Source organism: Rousettus aegyptiacus, unplaced genomic scaffold (assembly GCF_014176215.1).
Source record: "Rousettus aegyptiacus isolate mRouAeg1 unplaced genomic scaffold, mRouAeg1.p scaffold_m13_p_4, whole genome shotgun sequence".
NCBI lineage: Eukaryota > Metazoa > Chordata > Mammalia > Chiroptera > Pteropodidae > Rousettus > Rousettus aegyptiacus.
This window is the reverse complement of record NW_023416307.1, coordinates 123,324,292-123,333,898: the sequence shown is the minus strand read 5'-3', so window position 1 is coordinate 123,333,898 and position 9,607 is coordinate 123,324,292. Positions and strand designations below refer to the sequence as shown.

The 9,607-nt window shown below is 45.5% G+C and overlaps 1 long non-coding RNA gene across 1 annotated transcript; it reads left to right on the top strand.

Annotated features, from left to right (window-relative positions):
* Nucleotides 1-320: 320 nt before the first annotated feature.
* Nucleotides 321-7,643, top strand: LOC118601706. The gene is made up of 4 exons (XR_004950542.1): nucleotides 321-502; nucleotides 1,186-1,244; nucleotides 6,944-6,991; nucleotides 7,138-7,643. It is a non-coding gene; the product is annotated as an uncharacterized LOC118601706 (long non-coding RNA).
* Nucleotides 7,644-9,607: the final 1,964 nt, after the last annotated feature.

Genomic DNA, 9,607 nt, shown 5'->3' with positions numbered 1-9,607 from the left:
AGTCCAAAATCCCTTTTGTAAGTGTATCACATGCTAGCAGACAACCTCCTCTGCATGTGTCCTCTCTCTCTGTAGGCAGATACAGACTTTACTAAAAACATTTACAAACATAGTGCCATGGCTTAGATTGTGTCACACAATAAGCTACATTGAAGTCTTAACCTTGGATACCTGTGAACATGACCTTATTGGAAAATAGTCTTTGTAGATTTAGCCTAGTCTGAGGTCATTAGGGTGGACTCTAATCTGATATGGCTGTGCCCTTTAAAAAGAGGACATTCGGACAGAGACAAACACATACAGAGGGAAGGTGGTGTAAAGACACCCAAGAAGATAGCCATGTGACTGAAGGGTTGCATCTATAATCCAAGGGACAAAGGATTGCCGACAAACACTGGAGGCTGGAAGAGGCCAGAAAGGATTCTACCCTAGAGCTATCAGAGAGAGCATGGCCCTGCTGACACTTGGGCCTGGAATTAATAGCCTCCAGAACTATGAAACAGTAAGTTGCCACTGTTTTAAGCCTCACTGTTTTTGATACTTTATTACAACAGACTTAAGAAACTAATTAAAATAGTAACTACTCTTTTAAATAACTGTTTTATTGAGATACAATTTATATACTATAAAATTTAAAGTGTGCAATTAGATAGATTTTAGTATATTCGCAGAGTTGTGCAACCATCAGCACCATCTAATTTTAGAATGTTTCATCACCCCCAACAAGAAAATGCTTATCTATTAGCGGTCTCTTTTCATTCTCCCTTGCCCTTCTGCTTTCTATCGCTATGGATTTACCTATTCTGGGCATTTCATACAATATGTGGCCTTTTGTGTCTGGCTTCTTTCATTCAGCAGCCTGTTTTCAAGGTTCATCCCTGATTAGCATATATCAATACTTCGCTCCTTTTTATGACCCAATAATAGTCCCTTGCATGGATAGATAACAGTTTATTGACCCATTCATCAGTTGATTATTTGGATTATTTCCACTTTTTGGCTCTGGTGCATAATGCTGCTGTGAACATTCGTATACCAGTTTTTTGCATGGACATATGTTTTTGATTCTCTTCAATAAGTAACTCTTTATAATGGAACGATAATGCCCGCAAGTGGTATACAAAGCTGCCAGTGGTAGAAAAGTTTATACAACTAAAAGCCAGACTGTTTCTCTTCCCTTCCCAGAGACCACCGTTTGTTTTGTTCCCGTCCTTCCAGAAACGTTTTCTGCACATACGCACTTGGTAAGTGAATGCTTCTTTCCTTCAGCAAGAGTACCAGCATGTGACTGTTCTGTCCCTTGTCCTTCCTATGTATCAACACCTCTGGATGCTTCTGCATCAGTGTATAGAACTGCATTTCATTCTTTGAGTGACTGCCTTGCCGAATTGCTTGAATGTGCCCTTATTTATTGAAGCATTTGAAGGGCATTTAGATTGCTCTTAATCTGTTGTCACTGAGGATATGCCCCCCTGAACATGCTTGTGCACCCATGCAAAGACACTTGGGGCCAGGCGGGGGGAAGTAGATCAGAAAGGGGGTAGACCAGAAGGCCCAGAGGTGAATTTACTGGGGCATAGATTATGAGTTTTTCTGGTATGCATGAGATGGCCCTGAGTTTTTTGACTTTGGAGCTGAGTCTTAGTTGCCCTCATGCACAGCAGACATCTGTCCAGTGGGGAGATGAGCAAAACTTGCCCTGGCCCATTTCTTCCCTTGAACCTGTTTTGAGCCTCAAAGGGCTAGAGGATAAATGCTGGACTATAATTGCTAATTCACCAGCCAGTGGGTGACCTTATGTTTCTATACAGCCCATGTATAGAAACCAGATTCTTTGTCAACCTGTTCCCATAAATGTGAAGAACCAAGCTCAACTATCCTCTTAAATAATAGTAACTTTCAAGAAGTTGAGAGTCTGCAACTTTAAAACCAGCCAGATTAACAAAAATAATCTTTCTGAATTATCGACTTAGTATCATGGCATAGAAAGTCTTTTTTTTTTTTTTTTTTCTTCTTTATCTTGCCGACTCAAAGACAGGCTTTGCAAACAAATTGCATTGACTGTGTCCATTGTTTTCTAGCTAGACAAAGTTTTTTTTTGACAAATCAATTTTATCGTGAGGCATGCCTTAAAAGTTGAGAAGCAGGTGAGGTCAACTATCTCCCAACCTGAAAACTAAATTAGTTCAGCGACCTCGAGAACATTCCTTATCTTCAGTAGATAGCAGTTTGCTTACAGGCAGAAATAAAACGACACTAGGATTTTAAACTCCTAGATCAAGCTAATCTCTGTACATTGATGGACAGGGAGTTCGCTCTTTTGATATAAAGCCTTAATCTCAGACTAGGGGCTAATGTCAAATTTAAGTGTCTACACCTTGTTTGAACTTGAAGTACAAACAAAGGGTTAATGTATTTCACCATCTAAACGAGATGTTTAGGGATCTTGTTTGCCTAAATAAACTCAGAGTCAATCTTATTAGCCTGTGCAGGTACCTTTGGCAGAGGTTTGGGGGAGGAGATGTGGCTTGGGAGTGGCCCAGGGATTACTGATCAATTAGCATTTCTTCCCCTGGCTCATTACTGGTGGATAAAGGCACCTCCTGCGGCTCCCAGCAGGTTGGGAGCAGGAAGTTGGGTGGTTTGGACAGCAGGAATCTGGCTCCACAAAGGCTGCTGAAAAGCCATTGTTCCAGGGTTTTAGCGGGCTCTTTTTGCTGGCAGCTCGCTCATGTCTCAACTGGAGCCAAGGTCTTCACCCAGACACTGATGAACAACACAGTTGGTGCCAGAATAAGCTTAATGACATTCCCCTGCCAACCAGCCATTCTCCCTGCTCAAGAACTTTCAATGACTCCCCATTGCCCACTCGCTCTCTGCTTGGTGCTCCAAGCTGACCTAAGTACCTGGCTAATCCTGATGCCCACTATTTCTTATTGTTTTGTTTTAACCAACATGTTTCCAGTATCCAGTCAGGGCCAGGCACCATCCTAAGTGTAGTGTAAGCATCATCTTGTTTCATCTTGATGAGCGTTCTTAGGGAAGCTCTTATTCCTGTTGCATAGACAAGGAAACTGAGGCTCAGAGCAGCTAAAGCAGCCTGCCTAATGCTGCACAGCCAGGCAGCAAAAGGCTGCACAGTTCCCAGTCCTGAGCCCTCCCTCGCTGACTGAGGTTGGGGCCATGTTCTGAGCATTAATGTGGGAAGGATAATAATGGAGGGCTTCTGAGGGGATGATGATGAATGAAGAGAGGGAACAAGTTAGGCAGTGAGAGGGGAAGAACATTCCAGACAGAGGGAACAACAAAAAAAAGGTCTTTCTCTCTCTGGGCCTCATTTTCCTCATCTGTCAAGTGTGTACTCCTGTGTGCGTGCGAGTGTGTGTGTGTAGTTGGAAGGTGTTGCCTTCTGGTTCTCTGAATCTACTTGCACCCTAAAACAACATGATTTCTCTGACTTTTCCTCAGAATCCGGGAGTGACTAGTAGGTGCCTCTTTAAATTGTATGCCCTAGGCACCTTGCTTGTCTCACCCCTAGCTCCATCAGGCAGCTGGCTGTAATCACCCCCAAAACCCGATTCGGGAAATAAATAAACAGACCCACTGAGATTGGTGCACTAGGGGTGGGGAGGACTGGAATAGGCTCTTCCGGTCCCAGTCAGCTGGGCCTGGGCAAGGGCTGCCCCCTTTAGCACAGGGCACCATCTCCACGACTCCTTGCCACCTTGTAAATCTGGTCAGTATTACTCATTTTTATCTGACGCAAGGCCCTTACAGCAATTTGAGTTTGCGACCTTGGGGCAGCATGTTTCCCAAGGCCCATGAGGACCCATTATTCAGTGTCTATTCTACGTAACGAATCTTGGGCGGCCATGTTACATCTCATTTGCTGCTTTTCATTTTTCTTGCTTTCTTCTTCCCTGCTTTCTGGCTCCATCATTTCCTATTCTTTCCCTTTACCCTCTCTTCAGTCTGCAGCAAATCTCCCTCCTACCCCTACTTATTTCTCTATTACATCATGTCTGAATATACTCTGACATAAAAAGTCTATCAGGGGTCAGGAAAGCCCCTAGAAAGGTGGTAACACTTGAGTGGGACTTTGAGGGGGTGAACAGATGTTTGTCAGGTAGAGGGGAGGAAGTAGCAGACCAGCATGCTTAAGTACAAGGGCTGGATTCATACACTCAAAGTCTGAATCCTGGCTTTTCCACTCTGCAGCTCTGTGATTTAGAGAAAATTACATCACGTCATCAAGTCTCAGCGATCACATCAGTATTATGGGCATTTCTCTAGCACCTACTAAAAGGGCTGAGCTCAGCCCTCAGTGAGAACGTTTCTTGGTACAGGCCTGGCACCTGATTTACAGAAGGCTCTCTATAGGTATTTGTTGAACGAATGAATGAATAAGATATGCCAGGCAGACGGAATGGCATAAAGAAAGGTCTGGCAACAAGATCAAGCACGGCATGTTTGGGGAACTGTCTCCATGCCAGAATCTGTGGTAGAGCCTAATCTTAGTGGCTCCTGGGAGCCAATAGTGCACATCTCTTTCCAACTCTACATTCAGTGCTATTACCTCAGTAGCTTGGAATCCACCACCGTGGAAGTCTTTGCACCATGGAAATTGGCAAACACTACAAGTCAGAGCTTTTTTTCCCTCTCTCCGGTGAGCCAATTCACAAGCATACCATGCCGCAGACAGGTTAGGGTTAGATTTCAAAGGGCCTTTGGACAGCAGGGCCTAGTGATATTCTATTTACTCTTTGTTGTAGGACTTCAGAAAAACAGTTTGAACCTCCCTGACCTGAGAAAGACATGTTTTTTAGAAATAAAGAAGCTCAGAATTTGAGTTCATAAAAAATCCCAAACATATCACTATGTTATATTTTCATAATTCTAAAAATGATCTTCAGCTTAATTTTTTTAAAGGACCATTTGTTTCTATTGAATTAGCAAAACTTGAATTAGAAAATTATTTAATTTTCAAGCAAAAAATCAGGAAAATTTTTAATTGGGAGAAATGGGTTGTGGAGGCCCTGTGTGAGAGGGTGGTAGAAGTGAGTTCATTTATGATTTTGCAAGAAAGGATGTTTGTTGGCCTTTATCCTGATAGCGGTGGGAAATCATTGGAGGGTGTGAAGCAAACAAACAATATGATCAGATTCTGGTCTTGGAAAAGACCCTTCCCACTGGTCTGAAGAGTCTGGAGGGTGCCAACATGGATGCAAGGAGACCAGGCAAGAGATAACAGGGTGTAGATAAGCATGTGTCTGGAGAGACAAGACCATGTGTTCACTTTATTTCATTTTCCTCCTGGGCACTCAGCTGTACTACATTTCCCAGCTTCCTCTGCAGTTAGGAGGGACCATGTGATTTAGCTCTAGCTAACAGAATGTGAGAAGAAGTGATATAAACCATTTCCAGGCCTGTTCTTAAAAACCTCCCATACAATCCTCCCGGCTGTTTCCTTCACATACTTCATGCCAAGGATCGAATGGAGGACTCCAAGGCCTAGGGAATAGCAGAGCCACTGGCTGGAAGGAGTGTGGGTTGATAAATGGCTGTATGGAGCAGAGCCCTATCATCTCCCTGCACTGGACTATCCTGAGAGGAACAAAGCTACCTTGTGTGTTGAGCCATGAGATCTGGGGCTGTTTGTTATAGCAACTGACCTGACAGATGTAATGGGGATGGAGGCAGACAGATGTGTAGACCTGAGAGCAATTTGGGAGTAAAATTATAGGACTTGTGATAGATTGGATATGCAAGGAGAGATGAGGAGACATTGTGGGCCATGCCCAAGTTTCTTATGAACAAGGATGACCTTTACTATGAGGAGACCCTCAGGTGGTTGATCTTGAGTTTGAGGTGTTTGAGACACCAGAGTGGAGATCTCAAGAGGCTCTTCTCTAGACCTGTGCAACCCAAGGCAGTCTGACAGTTGCTCTTGGGAGCACATCACAGTGGCAAAAGCCGCCTATGATTCATGGGGAAGAAATACAAGGAGTGTCTGTCTGTGGAGCCACCGTGCTGCCCTTGGCCAGAGCATACCCACGTGGTCGAGGGAAATACCTACTGCTTCCTCCCAGTCCAGCACACATGCCACCATGTCCAGACTTTGGACCCCAGCAAATTCCAGAATCCAATCCCAGGCATGAAGCCAACCCTGCCCTGAATGCTGAGATTGGGATAGTCTCTCAGAACTGAGTGTGGTCTAATCTCCTGGGTTGTCCTAGTGATAGTCCCTTCACACCTTCATAGTTCTATTTCTCTCATGTGGGTAGTGACTACTTTTGGCTACCCAGCACAGGCACATCCTGGAGCTCTTTTCTTTTGTCTTTAGGAGGCCTAGGGCTAGGATACCATATTTCATTTCCCCAGAGGGAACTGTCAACTGTGCCAGGTCTTGGGGCCTAGATTACTGGTCCAACCACTCTTGACATGGTAAAGAGGTCACATGACCCCCAAAGCATGACCCTTAATGGGCACAGAGTCCCAGGCAGCCACTGTCCTCAGAAAGGGACCGTGGGCCTGGCATCCAGAGCAATTCCTAGGCTCATTTGAAAACCCATTTCAACCAGCTTAGTCTAAAAGGCATCACAGAATCCAAGGGAGTGTGGAACCAAAATTTAAAATCAGGCACGCAGACGCCACTACAACCTTCTCTGCATCTCTCATCTCTGCTTCTTAAGGACCAACACAAAACAAAAGTGGATGGTTACTCACCCAGCATCCCTTCTCACTTCAAATAGCCCTGATTTTGTTCAGCAATGTTCTCAGTTAAATACTCTTTCCCAGATTCCTTTGCTGTAGCCATGACATATGGTCTTGGTCAATGAGATGTAAGCAGACACCTGGTGTGTGTTCTAGAAAGACTTTGGTTTTTTGTTTTTTGATAACATTTGACCTAACCCTTCTCCCCTTCATCTTTTCTTAAATGCAGATATGATGGCTGGAGCAGGGGCAGTCATCTTATAGCCATTAGAGAAAGGTAAGAAAATCACAAAATTCTAGCCCTGACCTCAGTGAGTGACTGAATCAATACTCATGGTCACCTCCTTCTAGATTTCTTATCATTTGAGAATAATATAACTTTAATATTAAACCTTGAATGTTCCAATTTGTTTTGACTTGCAGGTAAAAACTCTCCTAATGGAGACAATCGCTGTCACTTTCATCACAACTACATAAATGGAAACGTAATTGCTCCTGGCCCCTGATCTTCTGGTTTTATGGCATCTGAACTCAACTTTCTGAATCCCAAGTTATATTCCCAGATTGAGACTCATTGGCCCAGCTTAGATTACTTATTCCCAGTCCAATCACCAATGGCGGGGAGGGCAAGCTATGAGTGGTCCAGTTGGTGCCAACATCTAGACTAACGAGTTATGGCCAGCATAGGTGTGGGAGGGGTGTTATTTGAACATGACAGTAAGAAAACCTCTGAGCAGCCTGACCTATTAATGTTGGTTCTAGTCACTGATTGACTCTTCTCCACTCACCCCCTTCAGCTTTCATCATTCCGCCATGTTTATTCTGCATTCACTGTGTGTGCTGCATGGTGCTGGGACAGGGCAGGATTTGAACTGGGTCCACGATCTGGCCCATTTTACCTGTTAGACCTCAAAAGCAGCCTGGGTCCATATGGCCATTAGACTCAGTTTATAGGCTTGGGTTCAAATCTGGGCTCTGCCTCTTACTTACTGGCTGGTGACTATTTCTCACTGTGGCTCAGTTTCCTCATCAGCAACAGGTCAGGACTACCTGCTGCTCTGAGTTCTTTCTAGGCTTCAGTGAGCTTCGGAATCAGCAGAATAGATTCTATTTTCCTACCCAACCCACCCTACCCTCCGCTTCTTCCTGGCTGTGTGACCTCAGGGTGCTTGCCTCACGTCTCTGTGCATGATCTCCCATCTGTAATCCAAAGGGATAATCCTGACCTTCTAGGTTGTTGGGATAAGAAGATTCATAAAACAACTCTGGGCCACACAGGAGGTACACAATAAATCCTAAAAATAAAAATTTAATGGCCCTGAGGGAATGTATGACAAATCACAGGCAGAGTTTCCTGAGGCTAGCCACTTAGGAGGAGGTTGGGCACTGGGTGAGGTCCAGCACAGAGATTTTGCTGGAGCAGGACAAGCAAAGGGTCTCTCAGACCCCCGCCTCAGGACTGTGTAAGCTCATGGGACTAGTTGGCAGATGTGGGTCAGTGGTACATGCCAGTCCCCAAGGTGAGGGCAGCAGAAAGCTGTTCCTGTCCATCTGAGGGCTGGCAGCCACCGGGGCCACATCCACATAGGAAAGAGAAACCAAGGACAACACATGGGTCCTGTCAGTGACAGCTGCTGGCCGTGGAAGGGAGGCTGACCTTCTCTTGTCTCCCGTCCCCGGAGCTGGGCAGGGCTGGGTGAATGGACAGTGGCTCTAATTCAGGTGTTTAGGTGTTCCCCAAACATTTCGTGGCACCTCCTTAGCTGCAGGCTGGGGGCTTTGCAAAAATCAAGTTCCTTGCCCACAGCAGGTGTGTACCACTATCTTCCAGGCCCAGGCCCTGGGCCAGGGCTTCAGAGAAGGGCTCGCTCTGCTTTTAGGACACTCACTGACTAATGAAGGATGGAAAGCACAGGCCAAATCAGAATGGTTCTCTTTATCTGGATCTGCTGAGCATCAGGAACTTCAACCCATACATTCACGTACGTGTCATTATTGTTTACCATGACCCTAGGAAAGAGGACCTGTTATTATCCCCATTTTAAAGGAAAGGAAACTGAGGCTCTGAGAGGTGAGTTGGCTTGGTCAGGGTCACATAGTCAGCAAGTGGGAGCTGGATTCCAGACCAAGTCTGTCCAACCCCAAAGCGTGGTCTCCTTCTCTTGCATGACAGTCTCCAGGGAGCAGCGCAAAGTCAAAATAGTCTTACGGTTTCATGGGGAGCAGCTGGGCTGGGTATCAGAGAACTGACCCTTATTCACCAAAGCCTTGGCTGTTGCTTAAACCATCTTTCCTTCCTCTCCCCAGCCAAGCTCTCTCTTCACCTCCAGGTCTACATGCTGCCTCCTATGGGAAGCCCTTCTTGATTCCCCCAATTTGGAATTCCTCCTCTCAGCTCCCCTAGCCCCCTTTGTCTGAACCCATTGCCTATCTCAGGAAAATCCAAACTCCAGAGGACAAGACTATTTCTGCCACATGCCCCACAAAATCTTCAGGATTTAGTGTGCAGCAAGGCATCTGGCATATAGTAGTCCCTCAATAAACATGTGGAATATATGGAATAAATGACTCTGACCAGATCTACTTCCCAAACAGTACAGACCCTTTTTTGAAGGGTAAGAACTATATCTCTGGACCAAGGGGAACAGGATTAAACACACCTGGGGTCCCAGGGACCGCTTCTCAGGACCCTAGCCCCCACTCAAAGTGAGATGTGTCCCCAGAGCCCCGCCCATTGAATTTTTTCCTGCCGACTCACTCTGTGATTCATTCTTAGCCCCTGGCATGCCTGGGCCTACCCAGAGGCCACAGGCCCTGGTGCTAAGTATAGTGACTGCAAAATGTCCCCGTGAAATTCCAGGCAGAGCCAGGGGGGCTGGTGGCACATTCCACA